A 19088-nucleotide genomic window follows, 5' to 3' on the forward strand; every position below is an offset into this window, starting at 1 on the left:
TCAACTTCATCATTAGTCATTGTTGTTACCTTCTTATCAATTTATATCTTAAATTTTATTACAGATACATATGTAGATAATAAGATCTACGAGGTTCAGCATTATCTACAGTATCAGGTATCCCCTTCAGGCCTTGGAACACATTGGTCTTGTAAGAAGGGAATCTACTCTATATGAATTTCCACCACCAGACAATTTTTCCTTATATTTTCTTTTTATAGCTATAGATCCCTTATAATTTCATATTCTGATAACAATAAACTGTATGGGGAAAGTTTAGTATTAATTGTATCATATACAAATATTGCCTAGAACTATCATGAATTCCCTTTGGTGTCAGTTTATTTTCATTTTACAAGCATGTATGTAGTGACTTCTTACATAAACTTGCCCCGAGAATTTCAATCTTCCTTTTCTGAGTCAAACACCTCTTTTTTCATTGGTGTTGAATCTACGTGACATCTTCAGCCTTGTAATTATTTTTAACTTTGGACTTTATAGAGACTTAATTATAAACGTTATATCTGTTCTCATTGCTAAGTTGAATACTGGCTTAATACCTCAAGGGGAAGTTAAGATTTATAAGAGTCAGTTTCCCTAGAAGGTGATCCGTGGCTTTGATTTTTCAGTCACAAAGCCACCAAGAAAAGAACAGGTCATAGGTTTTCATTTTGAACGAAACCCACTATCCTAGCCAGACACTGACTGTAGTGGAGAACACATATCTTGATATGAGCAGCTTCTCAGACCTTATAAACATCTCTTTTGATTTGGAAGAACAAACAAACAACCAAACAATTGCATATAAGAGGCAAAGCAATTCACAGTAACGCATTTTAAAGGGCCGTTCTTATTTCTTTATTCCCTGCGGATGGCTGCTATTGCTACATCACGAAACAACCCCAACAAAATAACACCGGGGAAGATCCAATAAATACCTGTCCTCGGACCCCACCCCCGAGAGGTTCCCCTTTATTAGGTTCTGAGGCCTGGCTGAGGCGGCATGGTTTTTTAAAGCTCCCTAGGCGTGGACAAGATTGAGGATCACCGTGTCTGGCTTTGAGGACTGAACTATATTTTCTTCCTCTCAATAAGTGCATTGTGTGATATTAGAAAGACCAGTTTCTGGGGAACGTGGGATGTATGAATCATAATTAGGCCCTCTAAGTGTCAACCGCAGCCTGGGTAGGGGACACCTGTGGAGCGGAGAATTAAAAATGAATGATACCCTTTGTACTGTAATGATAATACATTCTACTCTCTGGGAAGCTATTAAAATATTCTCCTTTAGAAATTTTTTTTCCGAGTCTATTTTAAAGCGACACAAGAGAAAGTAATGTGGAGTATTCAGGAAGGCTCTGTGTACTTAACCCAGCAGAGCTACCTACAAAACATTTTGTTATTTTATTTATGTGAGCATCCCACAGAGAAAGCGGGGAGGTCGAGGAGTGTGTCAGAGAAAGAAAGCAGAAGCACAGACGGCCCGTTTACATTGAAGCCAGTCTAGCTCGGCCTAATTATGTCTTATTATAGTTTTTGATTTTGGGAGGGGGTAGGTTCTGTCTGATGCATACACTTCATAAATGTCTAGTCTCATTGAAATGATCGTTCTATCTGTGACATAGCATCCGTGGCCTTGTTCTTCTGCATACTCCCGGAGCCTAGGAGTGTGGTGATGCTTTTGATTTTTCTGAGGAAATTCTACGTGCACAGTCTTCTCGCAGGGGTTAGTAGAGTAAGACAGAGAAGCGGTCTTAGTGATGCTACTTAGTGGGGAAGAAACTTCCTCTTACGTGTGCACGAGTAGGTAATTGAATTAGTGCAGTAGGAAGGGGTTCGCTGTTTCGTACTCATAGCTTTTTCTTAACACCATGAAATTAAGAACGGGCCAGCATGGAGCTGCAGCTCTCCCCATCCCTTTCACATAGGCGGTGCAGTATATTATTTCCTTTATGTTCTTTTACAGCTCACGCTGTGAAAGATAATTGAGTCCTTGACAGATGTCTGCATTTGAGAGGAAAATTTATTTGTGAAAGAGAAAACGTGTATTACTTTTAACACGGTGCTATTCATTACGTGGGCCACAAGGTGCCTTTTGACGACTTGTAAATTGAAATTAATATTTTTCTCTTGCCATCCTAAATTCGCATAGGCAATTTCGACTGAACCCAGTCAAAGCTCGTTGTATTTCCACGTAGCTTTCTGCTCTATCTCAAGGGAGGGCACTCTTAGGTCACAGGTGAAGTGTAGACTAAGAAAGCATTGACAGTTTCCTCTTCCTCTTCCTCCTCCTCCTCCTCCTCCTCCTCCTTCTTCTTCTTTTTTAGAAAAACTCACAGGACTGCACATTCCCCAGTATTTGCAGAATAAGTACTGACTGCCATGGCCATCCTCACAAGGAAGTGGCTCTCAGATGCAGTCTAACTATGGGAAACAGGGAAGGTTCTTCACGAATTCATCTTTTACTCACGTGTGCTCAGAATATCTCTCTTTCAGACCAAAGCATCAGATGATGCCCCTAACAGTTTTTGCATGCGATCCATCAGATTGGAGAACTGGGCAAGCAAGAATCACATGACGGCAGATGGAGAAAAACAATTGGGAGATTTACAGAGGAATCTGCACCACCATCCACGACATCCACTGGGCAGCACTGCCTACAGCCATGCTGCTATCTGTAAATTATGCCTCTCGTTTTTAGCTGTAGGAATTTTTCCAGGATTACAACAACCAAACAGTTGGCCACCTTGGGCTGGCTGCACATCTTTTGTACCATGACTATGCATAGTGTTGTAGAATTAAACTGGTAGCCTACAATCTGAGAAAGGACCTTAATTTAATGTTATCCTGGGACGGGATAACTCTTCTTTCAGTAGAAGGAGAAGGCTTTGTTATGCTTGGCTTTTTATTATTGCTGGCCTACATACCGACTGGCATGTCCTGAAGCCACAACTCCTGAAGTTCCCTGGCCTCAGACTTGGGGTGGCTTCCCTAGAGAGCTGGTGAACTTGACAGAAACTAGAGTCACCTGGGAAGTAGGACCCTCAAGTGAGGAATTACCCCTCATCAGATTGGCCCCTGGGGGGCATTTTCTTGATATATTCCAGACTGTGGGAAAGCCTAGTCCACCAAGGGCGGCACCACTCCTAGGCAAATGACTCCAAATTGACTAAGAAAACAAGCTGAGCAAGCTATTAAAAAAAAAAAAAATCCAGGAAACAGCATTCCTCTGTGGTGGTCTTTGCTTCTGTTCCTGCCTCTAGATTCTTGATTGAGCTAGTCCCTCAGAGATGGACAGTTTCCTGGAAGTGTATGCTGAAGAAACCCTTTCCTCCCAAATTGGTTATTGTGTTTTATCACGGCAACAGAACCCAAACCAGGACACTCAGAACTGAGTTTGCATTCTGAAACCCTAAGCTATGGACTGTCCACCAGAAGCTTGAGGGTACACCTGTCAGTCTGTCTGTTTGTCTGTCTCTCTGTCTCTGTCTGTCTCTCCCTGCCTCTTTCCCTCTCCCTTCCTCCCTCTCACACTTGCGCGCGCGCGCACACACACACACACACACACACACACACACACACACACACACACACCTGTGTACACATTTAAAAATGTTATCACTTTCTGAACAAGAAAATTTCTAGGGATCAAAAGGTACTGAATTGAACTTAAAAAAAAACACTACAGCCTGGGAACACTACTACTCTCAGAAAAAATTAACCATCTGTTTGTTTGTTTGTTTGTTTTGGGAAAGGCATACAGAGAGCACAGAAAAATGGCTATCTCAATGACACCTTGCTTCAAAGAGGGTTTTAAGTGCTTGTTTCATTTATCCCAGGGTGAAGAAATTACTTAGGAATGCTTAATGTGAAAGATCAACCCAGCTCTGTGTGTGTGTGTACACATGTGTGTGCACGCATGAGTTGATAAACTATACCTGTTTCTTGCATCTTTTCATGACATTTCGTTTCTACAAAGAATTTCTTATCTCTACCTGAGAACCTAGGGTCAAAGGCTTGCTTCAGATTTTGGGTTGAGAAACGAAGCCCAAACTGGCCTGGTCTACCTGCTTTATGTCTGACTCACACGGCTGCTTGGTATGCCATGATAGTCCACTGACGTATTTTCCCTACAGATTTTCTTTCTGGGAATTCCCCCGTGGCTTGTGAGCATAGCCTGCTTCATCTTAACTCTTCCTTTCCACTGCAGTTTCTTTCTTGTCTCATTCCAGGGACTTTTTCCACGTTTTCAGTGACCTTCCTTCCAACATCGTCCCATCCTGCCAAACAGAACTCCATAGAACTCCGTAGAGCAGAGCTCCCTGAAAAGACCAGCGCTTGGCTGCAGATCTAGGGTAGCTCTGGGCTGCAGCTGGAATGAGATTAGAGGGAAGATAAGGTGGGACTCTGGAGAAAGAAGCAGAGGACTTTGCCTGTAAAGAACGCCATGAACAGTCGATAGTAACTGCACAAGGGGAAATTTAGATACCTCTTTTTATTAAAAGCTCTTCAATTGTGTGTGTGTGGGGGGGCAGCTATTAACGCACGTAATCAAAACTCTACTACACAACATCCCTGGCTTCTAGTCATCCGGTCCTATTTCTCTTGCTTTGGGGTGATGCCCAGAGCGGGCTGATCTGGTTGTCCTGTGTGCCAAAGCTCCTCAGGAGTAGAAAGGCACAGCAGAAAGGGACAACGGGTGGAGGTGGGAAATCAGGAGAGGGTAACCTCTGGTCCTGGGGTTCTGGCCAGGAAACCGCAGACAACCTATGTGTGTGGCTCGAATTCAGGGACCTGACTGCGGTGACTTCGAATGAAATTACACTTCTGCTAAGGGTTCGAAACCAGCCTCCTCACTCTGGGTGAGCATGGCCCAGCAGAGCCCCTGCCCAAAGGGCACGGGGGAGGGAGGAGGTCCCTCGCCCCTCAGGAAGCAGTCCCCAGTTCGACTCCGACCTCGACCTCCGCCTCTCTCCGCGCAGCTGGAGCGGCCACCGCGCAGGGCTGGCCTGAAAGGGCCTGGGACTCCACCGCGTCCCAGACTTTCGGGCCCGGGCCTTCTCCACGCTCCCCCGGGGCCTCGGGACAGTCGCCACCCTCTGGCTCTCCCGGGATCCAAGCACCCGCCGCGCGCTCCCCGGGAGCGGGGCAGCCAGCGCGGGGCTCCACGGGCTGGAGGCGGAGCCGAGGCCCGGGCGCAGTCGGAGCCGCCCCTGGGGAGGGAGCGGGCGGTCCCGGAGCCCAGCGCGCCGCCCGCGGAGGAAAGAGGCCGGTTACCGCCTCGGCCGCGTGCTCAGCCTGTCCCCGCCCAGGGACCCGGAGCCTCCAACTAACTCCGCCCGCCGCCCGCGGGCTCCCGCTTCCGTCCCGGGGAGAGCCTGCGGACGCGCAGGTTGGTGTGGCCGGCGCGGGGCGCGGCGGGGAGAGGGTCGGGCGCGGGGCGGGGCGCGGAAGTTGGGCAGAGGCGGGGCGGGGAGCGGGTGGCTGGTCCCCTTCTGCGAGGGGACCTGGTGGCTTTTCCTCCGGCGCGGCCCGGGTCACAGCAGCCGGAGCCCCGAGCCTTCCTGGCATTCCTTAGTCCCGGGGTTGTCAGCACCACCGCGTTCTCCACCCGTGCTGTCCCCACTGTGGCACTTTAACTGCGCCTTCACCTTATGGGGAGCATTTGTTCATTCGCCTTGGGGTTTTTTGTCCCCCTTTTGGACAACTCTCAGTGACGGTGGGGAAGCCCTGCAGGACCCCGAGTGGATCCTTAGGACTAGTTTGAGGGTACTAGGGGCGGCCGCGCAGATTGAGAGCGACGGCCGTGGAATAGCGACTGGGGCGCTTGTGAAGTGCTGGCAAGTGCCTGGAAGCATGGAAATTCCCCACCCTCGTCGCCTGCCGCCGTTTTGTCAGCCTTACAGTGTGTGTAATACTCCAGGGAAGGGTGCTTGCTCTGTTAGGCAGGATGGACAGCACCCACCACTTCCCATACTCATTAAATCTGGTTGGGTCACCTCTTCCGTGTGGCTTTGGTACTCGCTCCCATCTGCATCTCTGTTGACCTGGACAAAATATGCGTTGTTCTGTTGGCTGCTTGGAGCTTATCGGGACGATTTAGGAGGGCTACGTGGTGATTTTGAGCCAAGGTGTGCGGAAGCTCTGTGCTAGTGGGTCACTGACCTGAGTTTGGTCCTAAAGATGAGATTTGATGATTTAAAGATGAATTTGGCCTGGAGCTCTTTAGGGCTCAGAAGCACAGCACTGCATTTTCTGGAACTGCTTAACGGTGTTCAGAGTTGAACCATGCTTTAAACCCTGTCTAAGCTATGGGTCTCTATTCCTGTGGTTAAAGAAATTCGACTACCGAGATCATACCGGCCCCAGTCTTAGATAAGAACTTTTTGCTTGAGATGTTTTGCTTTCTCTGCAGTCTTGTTTCCATCCTACAAGTAAATTTAATAATTTTTGGGAAAACAAAACCTTCTTTGAAGGTGGGTTCAGAAACTTAGTTGATAATTACAGACACCAGAGACGTCATTTAATGTCTTCTACCCTACCTTATATGGAAAAGCGCAAAAAAAAAAAATCAGAATATACTCTATTAAATGGCTAAGTCCTGACATTCTTGTAGCCTAAATTGAATAGACATTTTCACGAGTCCCTGTATTAATGCAATGCAAGTCTGCTGGATGCCTTAAAGAGGAAGACATGGACTATACTTCTTGCCCTTAAGGGCTTTCTAAACTAATTTAGTGACACCCATATCTTCATATGGACATCAAACATATTCTAATAACTGTACGTGAGTTGTAGAAGGCTGTCAAGAACGCTGTGTCTAAGGCCCTTGTAGGTCATAATTTGGTGAAACGGCCTTACAGATTGGAGTAGGTACCAGGCTGAGTAAGAATGTGCTTTCTAAAACTAATGTCTCAAGCTCAGATATCAATGACTAGAGGTGCCTTTAGAAACAACTAGTGCTGAGACCCTATAATACAGTCTCTCACACTGTGGTGACACCCCAACCATAGCATTTTCGTCGTCACCTCATAACTGTAACTTGGCTACTGTTATGGATTGTAATGTAAATATTAGCGTTTTTCTGACGGGTGTGCCCTTAAGGGGTCGAGATCCGCGAGTTGAGAACCATAGTGTATGCGCTGTATTGTGCGTTAATCAAATACTGAAAAGCTACCACTCTTTCAACCAAAGCTTCAGTTAGCTGGGTAGCCACATTGGTGTTTTTCTCCTCTTCGTGGAATGAAACTTACAATGCCTGGAAAAATAACTGAAGAGTGGAAGCTTTCGTTTTCATGAACGTAACTAAAAATAACTGTTACATTAGTTTACGGGGGAGCAGGCACACGTTGGAAATCAGAGGACGCGTTGGGGTAGCAGATTCTCTACTTCCACCATGTCGGTTTAACCTCTCAAACTCAAGGGCTCCCACTTGGTGACAAGCACCTTTAACCACTGAGCCATCTTGCCCACCCACAAATGTACAGTTTTCAATAGTGTAACACTTCAATATTGGACTAGACTGAGAATGGGGTCCTCAGTGGAGGAGTTAGAGAAAGGACTGAAGGAGCTGAAGGGGTTTTCAACCCCATAGGAAGAACAACAATGACAACCAACCAGACCCCCCTCCCAAGAGCTCCCAGGGACTAAACCACCAACCAAAGAGTACACATGGAGGGACCCATGGTTCCGGCTGTCCATGGAGCAGAGGATGTGCCTTGTTGAGCATCAGTGGGAGGAGAGGCCCTTGGTCCTGTGAAGGCGGGATGCCCCGGTGTAGGGGAATGCCAGGGCAGGGAGACAGGAGGGAGTGGGTGGGAGGGTGGAGAGCACCCTCATGGAGACAGGGGTTTGGGGGATGGGATAGGGCGTTTCCGGAGGGGAAACTGGGAAACGTAAATAAAGAAAATATTCATTCAAAAAATACTGTATTAGATACTTGTCTGATGCTGTGATAAAACACCATAATCAAAAGCAATTTATAGAAGACAGAGTCCCTTAAATGTTTTGTAGTTTTTCTAGACAGGACCACCCAGCAGGGGCCCAGTGTTCAATACAGAATCTATGGGGACATTGTTATCCAGAATGCCACAGACACAAATGTCTGAGAGCATTGGATTGGTTCTGCAAGTTTGACTTAGATTAAATAAAACTTGTTTATATGTTTTTTAGCCAAAGCAACAACAAAATAATAATTAATATTAATAATAATAAGATAATGATAATGATAATAATGAATCACTCCTGAATGCTTTTGAATTTTAAAAAGGTAAAGGGTTGTCTCAGGCTCTTCCCTTCCAAGTAAGTGAGCTGCGTTTTATAAAATGTGACAATACCAATTCTTTCTCTGGTTCAAAGAAAAATCAGTCTACCTGCTGGCTGGGCGGAGTTTCTTAAGCTACATGCACACGTGCGGGACTTTTGAGGATTGATTAAACTCCCAGAGGAAGGCACGGCAGGCTGAAGGGCAGCCCGAGGGGTGTGTTGTTAACTTTACAGCGGCATACCTGCTGCTCGGAATGTTGGTTATCTCGTTTATAACGTGAGATTAGAGATTCTTATCAGTACCTTGGAAACTGTGTGGTTCGATGAAATGGCCATGAATACCAGACTGTCGACTCTTTAACTCCTTTAGGTTCCAAGGGCTAATTGCTAAGACTACATAGAAATAGCTCAAACGGATGGGCTATGGATTAAGCGTTCTCGCTGTGCTGTGCGAGCAAGTCTACGTGGGGAAACTGCAGTCATCTGTTATCTCTCCTAGGTCCTCTGTTGTTTTTGTTTGTTTTGTTTTGTTTTAAGAGGGAGTCACTGTTTACTGTGACTCTGTTTGCTGTGTTCACTATATACCTAGGCTGACACTTGGTTTATAGATCAGGCTAACCTCGAACTCATGATCCTCCTACCTCAGCCTACTGCATGCGGATTATAGACCTGTTAGCATCCCTAGCTTCTCCTAGGATTCCCCACACTGCTGAGAGGAAGGCCCGCACATGTCTGACCCAGGGTTAAACGGAGAGTTGGTGGCAGGGTTAGAGTTACAATTCCAAGTGACAGACGGACAGTTCTGAGGTTTATTCCTAACCTCTGAATGGCCTTGCATTATCCAGGGCACGAGACACACCTCTCTTTGTAAATAATGTATGTGTAGAATTTGGGGTTTTGGCTTCTGGTGAGCCTGGGTTGCTCCCCAGGTATTTACCTGTCCTTTAACCTTGGAGAGGTATTTAACTTCGAAAACCCCAGTTTCATCATCTCCGAAATGGGAGACACGGAAATACTTATGTAAATGAGCTCTGAGGGGGCTCTGGCCTGCTCAGCTTGGGGTGCCTGGCTCTGTCAGGCCTTCCTCCCTCTTCTCCCTGATTCCCCCTGCCTTGCTCAGAACTGTCAGATTACATTCTAAAAGCTAGCTCCCAAGGTCTACCGCCCTTCATTTGGACAGCTCCTCCTCCTGAGGCTGGCTACCAAAGTCCAGCTACCTAAGTACTCAGGTCCAGCAGTCAAAACCCACTTTGGCTCGCCCAGTGAACACGCCCAGTCAGAATTAAGCCCCTCATCTTAACTCGGGGCTTCCCCCTTTACCTTTACAAACCACCTCCCCCCCCCTTCTTTCTTTTTTCTTTTTAAAAAGCCTATTCATTTATTCACTTCACATCCCAATATCAGCCCCCTCTCCTCCTAGCACTCCCTCATGCAGATCCTCCCCCCACTTCCCCTTCCCCTTCTCCTCTGAGAAGGGGGAGCCCCCCTCTGGGTGTCACCCCCGCTGCCCATCAAGTCACTGCTGGACTTGGCACATCCTCTCCCACTGAGGCCAGACAAGGCAAGGTGGCCCACTTAGGGGAACCGGATCCACATGTAGGCAACAAACTCTGGGACAGCCCCGCCACACTTGTTGGGGCAAGGCACATGCATGAAGGCCAACAAGCACATTGTCCCAGGGCGCGGGGGGCGAAGGGGGGGTAAACGACTATTTTTCTATGTAACGAATCTGTCTGCTTTCTATCCAAGGACGGTCCTTTGTTCTGCCCTGGGACAAATACCCCTAACCTTTCTCTCTTGCCCCCTTTTCTCCCCTCTCCCGTGTTCCCTTCCCCTTCTCCCTCTTCCTCTATTTCCTGTGTCCCTCATCCCTGCCCTCTGTCCCTCTGGGGCAAATAAGTCTCCTTGCGTTGAGAACATGGTCTGAGAACTTGGTCCAGGGGCTCTGAGCTGATCCTTTCCCTTTCAGATTCTTGTAAAGATTAGAGCACCCCTTGCAGTTGAACTTAGCAGAGGTGAGGTGTGGGATGGGGGGTCTGGGATGAGGGGTGGCAGTGCAGAGGCCCCAAATTATAATAGTAATGCATAATATACGTAAACCTATAGCCCAAATATTTTGAAGTAGCTGTTCCTCCTCTGACCTGTGCCAAACCTTTATTCAACATTTATTTATCAAGATCCTACCACATGGTCAAATTTTTGCAGACTCTGACGCTCAGTGGTGTTCCTTGTTTCATGATGGGAGAAGTGTAGCAAATCACAGAGGTTGTGGTGGTGATGGTGTGTGTCTGTGTCCTGGATGTGCAAGCTTAAATGCATTCTCTGCTCTCTTGGCTGGTGGTAAGCAACTGTCAGTGGAAATGTCAGAGGAAGTGAGTCCGCTGAGGCCTGAAGCAGGGGTAGTAGCAGCCTGAGAAACTGGAGAGGTAAAAGATTTTCCAGATCCAGGGGAACTTGAGAATGGAAGTCACTGGAACGGTGTGAAAGAGTTAAATAAATACAGGGAGGAAGGACAGCCAAGGCTACCTAGAGAATCCAGGCCTCCTTAAAAGAGAACCAGCAAAGTGTTCTCAGGTTGGGATGAATCCAACACTGGCCAGATGCCGAGATTTGCAGGGAGGGACTTAAAACTTACATTTATGAGACATCTCAAAGTGCGAACTGCCCAAATGTTACTGTTTGTTTTTTTTTTTTTTTAAATACTATTGTGTGGGCAAAGCCAAATAGATCAGTAATTGTAATTCAACCCAAAGTCGTCACATTAGTTCCATCATTATAGAAGTGAAAGAAGTTTTGCGTGGCTCAACAAATATATTTCAGGGGAGTCAGGGACGGGTCCACAGGTAAACACAGAGGGACAACTCCCAACACACATGCAACTGGCTGAAGGCAATGTGTGATGCCGAAATTATCCATCCCTCACTCAGATTTCTGCCTATCTGTAAAAAAAGGAACTCATCGGCCTCATTGGAGATTCTCTTCTCGAGGAAGTCTATATCATGGGTTACCTTCACAAATAAAGGTAGCATTTTTCCTGTTGGAGGAAAGAGAAATGAGTCATAATATTCAATATACAGGATCCCTGTTTTATAGTTCAGGGTTCCCCTCCTCCATTATGAGTCAACGAGTGTTCAGGTCCCAGCTTTCATGCTGTGGGGGTTGGGCCTCAGGGAACGTTGCCACTATTCCTGCTACTCTTTCAGTGGATACCATCTTTTGTCTTTGACCCAAGGTTTGACTTGTTGCTGTTGTTGTTGTTGTTGTTGTTGTTGTTATTGTTGTTTTGGTTTTGGTTTTGTGTTTGTTTCATCTCTGATGTCCATGAGACCCTAACTATTGTTTTTGGGAGCCACAACCCATAATGTTTAAATCAACTAAAAAGGAATGAAAGTTAAAATGGCCTCTCCTTGGCTAGACTGCCCATGTTTTAGGTGCTTGGTAGTCATACATATCCAGTCACTACCCATTAGACAGAGTTGATATAAGAACAATCTCTCTGCACAGAGTTTGACAGGGAATTGATTGCCTAAAACTTGCAGGGGTATTTTTTTGTGTTCACGGGTGAGTAGAAGTTAAGGATTTTGACAATATAAATATGATGGTCATTTTTATGTAGATTTGCATGATTTTTTTTTATCGAGGTAGAATATTTCAATTCAAAGTAGACATACTAAGCTGGAAGGAATAATACAAAATACATTGTGGCCCTGAAGTCAACAGAAATTCAGCCTACCCGTGGCATTCCTCAAAACTGTGTCCACCTCTGTGGTTCAGACATGTGCCCAGGAGTTTGAACTTTTGGAAATTATCTTGAGATTCTTCTTTATGTGAAAGGCCAGGAGCTGTACATTAGCAGTGTGCATCTAGAGCATAGCTACCACAGTAGTTACCGGGCAGTGCCTGCTGCTGACACAGCTTGCTGGTCTAAACTGACTTAAGGAGAAGAGATAGGAACATGGTTTCCACGTGGCTCTTGTCTAGAGGACTTGAGAGGACAGAATCAAGAAATAGGAATTGAACTGAATAATAAAAATGTAATACTTTGAAGTACAGCTGAAAGCAGACAGGCCAAGCAGCCAGTCTTTGTCCCTTATGAGTGAGGAGAAACTCATTATGAGCTCCGTGGGCCACAAGGAGTTAGAATTAAAAGCACAGAGAATGCCAGGCCCCGCAGAGAGAAGGTGTGGACACGATGGATGGCTTTTCTCAGTACTACGTTGAGTATATCCTTGCCTGCTTGTCCTGGACAACACAGAGACAACTATAGGAACAGCAGTGAAGGCCGAAGCTCTTATAAGAATACTGCCTGACCTTTCAATAGCTGGAGTCATCTGACTACAGATGTAAGATACTACGAGATCGGGGTTGGGGATTTAGCTCAGTGGTAGAGTGCTTGCCTAGGAAGCACAAGGCCCTGGGTTCGGTCCCCAGCTCCGAAAAAAAGAACCAAAAAAAAAAAAAAAGATACTACGAGATCCATTTAGCCATTGCCAAACAATGTCTTAGGAAGAGTATGTGTAAGGGCTAGAGAGACGGCTCAGGGACTAGGAACAATGTTGCCTTTGCAGAGTTCCATCCCTAGAATCCTGCTGGGCAGTTCACATCTACCTGTCACTCCAGCTCCTGGGGCATCCAAGGCCTCTGCTTCGCACTGGTGCCTGCACTCATTTGAACATATGCACGTCCACACACAAATAGACGGGATTAAAAAAAAAATAAGAAAAATACCTCAAATGTATTTGTACAACAGTGGCTTTTTACTTCCACAAAAACTGAGAGTTCCAACATTTTTTGAAGTTTAGAATATTTGAAAATTTATTTTTTTTAAGTACTTGTATGCGCAACCCAGATTTTATTAAGAGTGTTGCCCTTTACAATTTGGGGACTTTTAGAAGAGATATGTCACTTAAAAGAGATACGTCAATACTGAATGACCACGACAACTGTAGTGTTTAAAGAGGACATTTTTTGTTGGTTACACATGTATTTATTTGTATTACGAGCTTTGCCCGAATTCTTATTGTTGTAGATCAACCTCAAATTTTGGTAAGTTTGGGGGAAACCAGGAGACCTGACTCTTAAGGCTTGCACTAGTGTGTAGTGCCTTGTAGAAAGCAGATGTTTATTATTGGTGACATTTACTCTGTTTAGTTTATTTTTATTGGATATTTTCTTTATCTACATTTCAAATGTTATCCCCTTTCCTCTCTGGAAACTCCCTATCCTGTCCTCTCTCCTCCTGCTTCTATGAGGGCCCACCCCCTGCTTCTATGAGGGTGCTCCCCCACTCACTCCCTCTTCTCTGCCCTACACTGGGGCATCAGCCTTCCCAGGACCAAGGGCTTCTCCTCTTATTGATGTCCAACAAGGCCATCCTCTGCTACATACACAGCTGTAGCCATGGTTCCCTCCATGTGACTCTTTGGTTGGTGGTTTAGTCCCTGGGAGCTCTGGGTGGTCTGGTTGGTTGATATTGTTGTTCTTCCTATGGGGTTGCAAACCCCTTCAGCTCTGTCTTTATCTTGATTGTAAGTTCTAAGGCCTTCCTTATTTGTGTATGTTTGGTAAATGCTTGAAGTCCTGCCTGCAACCCCTCCTCATGGCCTGTTTAAATCTGTTGGTGGCAGTTGTTACAAGGGCTCTTATGTCAGTTTGCCACCGTACTCGCTGGTGTTTCTGTCTCTCACTGCCCCCACACTCTACCTATAAATCGCATGGCCTTGGAAACCGTCATTTTTATTTTAACGCTGGGAGATCACAGTCCTCGACAGTTCCTCTCTTAGGTGGGGTCTGCAGGCATCTTCAGAAAACAGATTGGAATGAGACTGGAGGGTACTGTTGACACTGTAGCTGTGTCCGTCCCTCCAAAATAAAACCAGGGGCCTTGCCGCTGTTCCGTGAGTAGGTGCAGTGGCAGGAAAGGATGCCGGACTGTTTTTCATGCTCATCAGTCTTCCATTGTCCTTTAAGGCATCCCATAATAAGGAAATGATGGTAAACTAGTAAGGCCTCTCTTTCCCCCCAGCGAATTTAGAATTATCCTAATTGTAATGTCATGTGAGCTCAAAGCACTAACAACAGGGTTATCAAAGCAGGCCCTGTCCTTTAACCCAGGATACCCCGTAGTGCTGGGAAGTTTTAGCGTGTGTCCATTTTCTCTAGTTGCACACGAGTGACTTCAATCAGGGCAACGTGGGCTCTTTGTGTTATGTGCCTTTTCCTCCATGGCCCAGCCTCAATCAGCTATCACAGTCTGCCTAATCGACCAGAGGGAAATGACGGTAAAACATCTTCTAGGGAGCTAAGGACTTTTTTGGAGAATTTTCTTCATCTCTTTTTTAAGAGTGTAAAATGCCAAGGAGAGAGAGAGATTTGGGATGGATCTTGCGAAGGTAAATGTTTCCAGGACGGAATGATGAGTCAAGGAGCTGCTAATAGGATATGTAAATGTAACCTTTCACCTAGTTACTGTCCCCACCTAAGTCGTAAGTATGTGCTTGCAGGGAATTGTTTGAGCTGCTCCTTGTGGAGTTCCTTAATGCAGCAGATTCTCCTGGTCCCACTGTTCTGAACTCTGTCAGAGGGCTGTTTCAGAGTGGGTTCTGTCTGTCCTTCTCTGCTACAGTTTTAATAGCAGCTCCTGGTCAGCGGAGCGTTCTCCACATATACTTGAATCCTACGCCTTCATCTTCAGCATTTGCAGAATGTTTTGACATTAATGTGTCAGGCATTGACTTCTAGCCCTTTCGTTTCCGATAAACTATCTTCTATTTATTTAACAACTACTTACTTGGTCCCAGCCATAGGTGAGACCCACCCTCCCTCCCTCTCTCCTCCCCTCTGGCTTTTTAAGTCCTGCTTATTTGGTCAATGCTAAGGAGGGGGTCCAGGGCCTTGCTCATGCCAGGCAGATGCTCGACCACAACTTCTATTTCCGGTATCCCAGTATTCTTGACTTAGAGATACGACAAATGGGAAAAACATGAACCGTGTTACCGTGGAGTAAAGAATTAAGGAAAAAAGACAAGCATTGACTGCCATACACACCTCATCACAATAAAAAAAATTGCAAATAGTTCTTTCTATTCGTACAACGGTAAATGGGGTCTGCAGAGCACAATGTGATTCTGGGCTTGCATCACGGGAGTCTGAGGAAGGGATGCCGGTCAATAGCGAGAGACTGGGTGAGTGAGTTGGCGACAGGGAGGGAGGGAAGAAGGTGGAGATGTGTTATCTGCGGAGAAGACCCCCTTAGAGAAGCAACAAGGTAAAGTGAGGGAACGGAGGGTAATCTTGGCCGTGGGGCTGGATGTGTCAGGGCTCCTGGTTCAGTTCATAAAGGAAGTTCTTTGAGGTGTTAAAATTTCAGTTTTGGTCCTAACTACAGTGGGGGATGGTTAAGGAGCACCCGGAGACTTGGGATGAGTTGTGTTGGAGAAGATTTTTTGTGAGGGAGAAGCTGAGTAGCTGTGGGTACAAACAAGTGAGGAGATGAGAGTACCTGAGAGGCGCTGGACGGGTGGCTCAGTGGGAAGAACTCTGGCTGCTGTGCCAGACGACCTAGGCTCCGCTACCAGCACCCACATGGTGAAGCACCACCGTTTGCAATTCCGGATCCAGAAGATCCACCTCTTTTGGCCTCTGAGGGCACTTTCGGCATGTGGTGCCCAGAGATACACGCAGATAAAACACCCTACACATAAAATACATAGAAGGGAAACGGAAAGAAAAGAGACTTACCTGTGACGTGTAAAACAGGAAGTGAAGATAGAAAGGGTGGGGCTGGCATCAGTTGAGTGGAGGATGAGATTCTGTCTTACCTAGACAACAAACATTTAGAGAGTTTCTCCGTAGACTTCTGTGTCCCTACTCTGTAAATAAACTGCGATCAGGAACTCGTGGGCTTGAGTATGAAGAGGACTGGCGGGTAGTTATTAAAACATAACTTTGGACAGTCACAAATGATAAACACGCAGAGAGAGAGGATGGATCCTCTTGAGTTGTTAAGTTAAGAAACATGTTGAGCAGAGGCCTCAGGGCACCGGGTGAATTAACCATGCAAAGGTCTTAAAGCAGGGACAAGAACTGTGACTCCAGTCCAGGTCCTCGGCCACAAGTCCCTCTCTGCCAGCCAGAGCCCAGGGTGTCCAGTGACGTGAGAGGGGAACAAGAGAGGTGCTAAAAGTCATCTTGTAGCCAGCACCGGAGCCATTTTTCCTTCAGCCCAGAGCAGTGTCAGAGTCACGTTCCACACCAGCCCCAATCTCACACAGATCCGCCTCTCACCCGGTGCTGGCAGAGCCCCTGTGAGAGCCCCTTCATCACATCACATCCTGCTCAGAGCAAGAGTGAGAAACGCACGTCCACGTGCCAGTGATGACCCTTATCAGTCGCCCTGAAGTCCTCCACCGCCGCCCTTCAGTCCCCTTCTCCATCCTGGCTGAGTGAAGGCCTTGCTCTCATACTCACTTAGGCGTCCTACAGCGTATGTCTTTTCTCCCTGGGATCACATTGATTCTCCATGGCGAATAAATTGCCTTCTTTCTGTCAGCCCGTTTCCATTTCTTCTTTCAGATTTTAGTTTACAATGTGTGTGTGTGTGTGTGTGTGTGTGTGTGTGTGTGTGTGTGTGTGTGTGTGTGTGTGTGTTTCTTTTCCAGTTCCTCTGACGTGCTCCCTCTTACCGGGGCCATTGAGTGCCTTAGCCCACACACACAGCCTGTGTGACTCTGCCACCTTTTTCTCGGTGTCACTAGAAGAGGCGCGCTGCCTTTAAAAGAGTCTCCATTGCTTCAAGTTTAAAACATTTGTGCGTATTTTATTGTTTTGCAGGGAAGCTTTAACATTCATACTCGCTCTACCACATGCTTACGGAGGGAACTCCTCCTGTCTCCTGAAGCTTGCTGGAATGATCTGATCAAGTCGGTGAGGAGGCAGAGACGACTTAAAACCACACAGAGGGAAAATCTCAGCCCGGGTAATAACCACAGAGCTGTGATTTAAACATTAAAAAAAAAAAAATCCAAATTATTCAGAAACGAGTAGGCATTCTTTAGAATGTGAGGGAGTGCGTGATCTTGCAGTCTTACTCTATACACGTGTCTTTATGTTCCTTCATCTTTTGTTCTGAGATGGTGAGTTTCCGGGTGGGTATGGAAATCAGTTTGGTCTTAATGAGATGACGTAGTTTCTGGGTCTGTCCCCGATACATACGTGGACAGAAGCAACGGAAGACTCCCTTGGCACCAAACATTTAGCATAAAAAAAAACAAAAAACCACCCAGTTGTGAGTGTTGTTCTTGCAAACCCGATGTCAGAAGAGAATACCTCCTTACCCTGTGGGAGTCACAGGCTTCTGTGCCTCTTCCTACAGTGTGGGCTTCAAGGCCGAGGCGTCATGGTTTCCAGCCACACTTCAAGCTTGGACCAACTCCATCCAACATACGTACTTATTTCCTAAACCTACTGTGATGGGGATACCACAAATCGAGGGGCTTAAACCACTGAAGCTATGCCCCTATAGTTGCAGATATTAGGAGTCTGATGTGGTGTACACCCCCCCATAAAAAGAATGCACTGGCTATACATCTCCACGTGACGGTGTTGGGTCGAGGGCCCTAACGAGAGGTTGTTAAGTTGTGAGAGTGAAGCCGCCAGGACTTCAGTGCCAATTACAGAGTGCTTCAGGCTGTGAGCTCAGTCTTGTATGCTCTCGTGCCCTCTCTCGCCCTTGCTCTCCATCGTGGGTTAATGAAGCAAGAATATTTTGACACTGGGCTCCCTGAGCTCAAGAACTGTAAGAAACTGAATTTCTTTTCTTTATTAATAGCCCAGTCAGAATATTCTGTTGTAACAGTAAGAAACAGTCTTTGGGTGGCAGATGTCTTTTTCCCTGTTCTCCACATCTTTGCTGCCATTTTTCTCCTATGTCTGTCTCTTGGTCCACATTCTGCCTTCCTATTGGAAATGGGACATCCCTAATGACGAATATTCTTAACCTGACGATCTGCACAGACACCACTTCTAAGTCCCATTGTTCACTAGGCCTGGAAGTTAAGACTTGAACATTGCTTTAGGGGTGGAGGGCACAACTTAAACTCTATTGGCACAGTGCAGTATACATGCAAGAAGTTATAATCACAAATGTGGCAAATTAATGTGCTACTAAAGTAACTCATAAAGTAAATGAATTAGGTAAAGAAGCAATATGATATAGCACGTGACACGGGGCTAAATAAACAGAACACTTTGTAAAATTGCATGTGGACTCTTGTCATTATTATTTTAGAGTTCTGCAAGTCCTATTAATTTTAGTTTTAAATTGGTCTAATTTAATGTAGAGTCCCAGCCAACAACAACAACAAGAAAAGAAAACCCAAAAGAAACAAATAGTTTTCTTGCTAATTTTAATAGTACATTCCGTTATTCTACTGATGTCGTTGGCAAATATGTGGTTCCTGTGTTTATTTCTTTATGTGGATTTTTTTCTATGTGCATAATCTTTACTGCCTTCACATTTCCCCACCTGTTTTCTGCCCTCTATGCCTTCCTTTGCCTTTCCTGACTGGACACTTCTGCTCAGTACCCAGGAAGGCTATGGATTATGGAAGCCCTCTATCTTATGACGTGTGCTTTGGTTCATTGAAAAACTCCTTGAATTTTAGAACTAAATCTCATAAATATTCTGGAATGTTTACAGGAGTTTCTTTGTGTGTGTGTGTGTGTGTGTGTGTGTGTGTGTGTGTGTGTGTTATTTTTTAGTAGTACAGGACGAGTTTGATAGGCCTTCATCCTGATACTGGAGAATACGCAAGTCTTTCTCT

The 19088-nt window shown here is 46.0% G+C and overlaps 1 protein-coding gene across 1 annotated transcript in view; it reads left to right on the plus strand.

Annotated features, from left to right (window-relative positions):
* The first annotated feature begins 5263 nt into the window (after nt 1–5263).
* The window catches only part of Pam (peptidylglycine alpha-amidating monooxygenase), a 259796-nt gene continuing 245971 nt past the window's right edge, over nt 5264–19088 (plus strand). Inside the window, exon 1 of the mRNA XM_032901702.1 lies at nt 5264–5392. The gene's annotated coding sequence lies outside the window, so the exon portion shown is untranslated. The remainder of the gene's footprint in view (nt 5393–19088) is intronic.

The sequence above is a fragment of the Rattus rattus genome, chromosome 4, assembly GCF_011064425.1.
Source record: "Rattus rattus isolate New Zealand chromosome 4, Rrattus_CSIRO_v1, whole genome shotgun sequence".
In the NCBI taxonomy this organism is placed as follows: domain Eukaryota; kingdom Metazoa; phylum Chordata; class Mammalia; order Rodentia; family Muridae; genus Rattus; species Rattus rattus.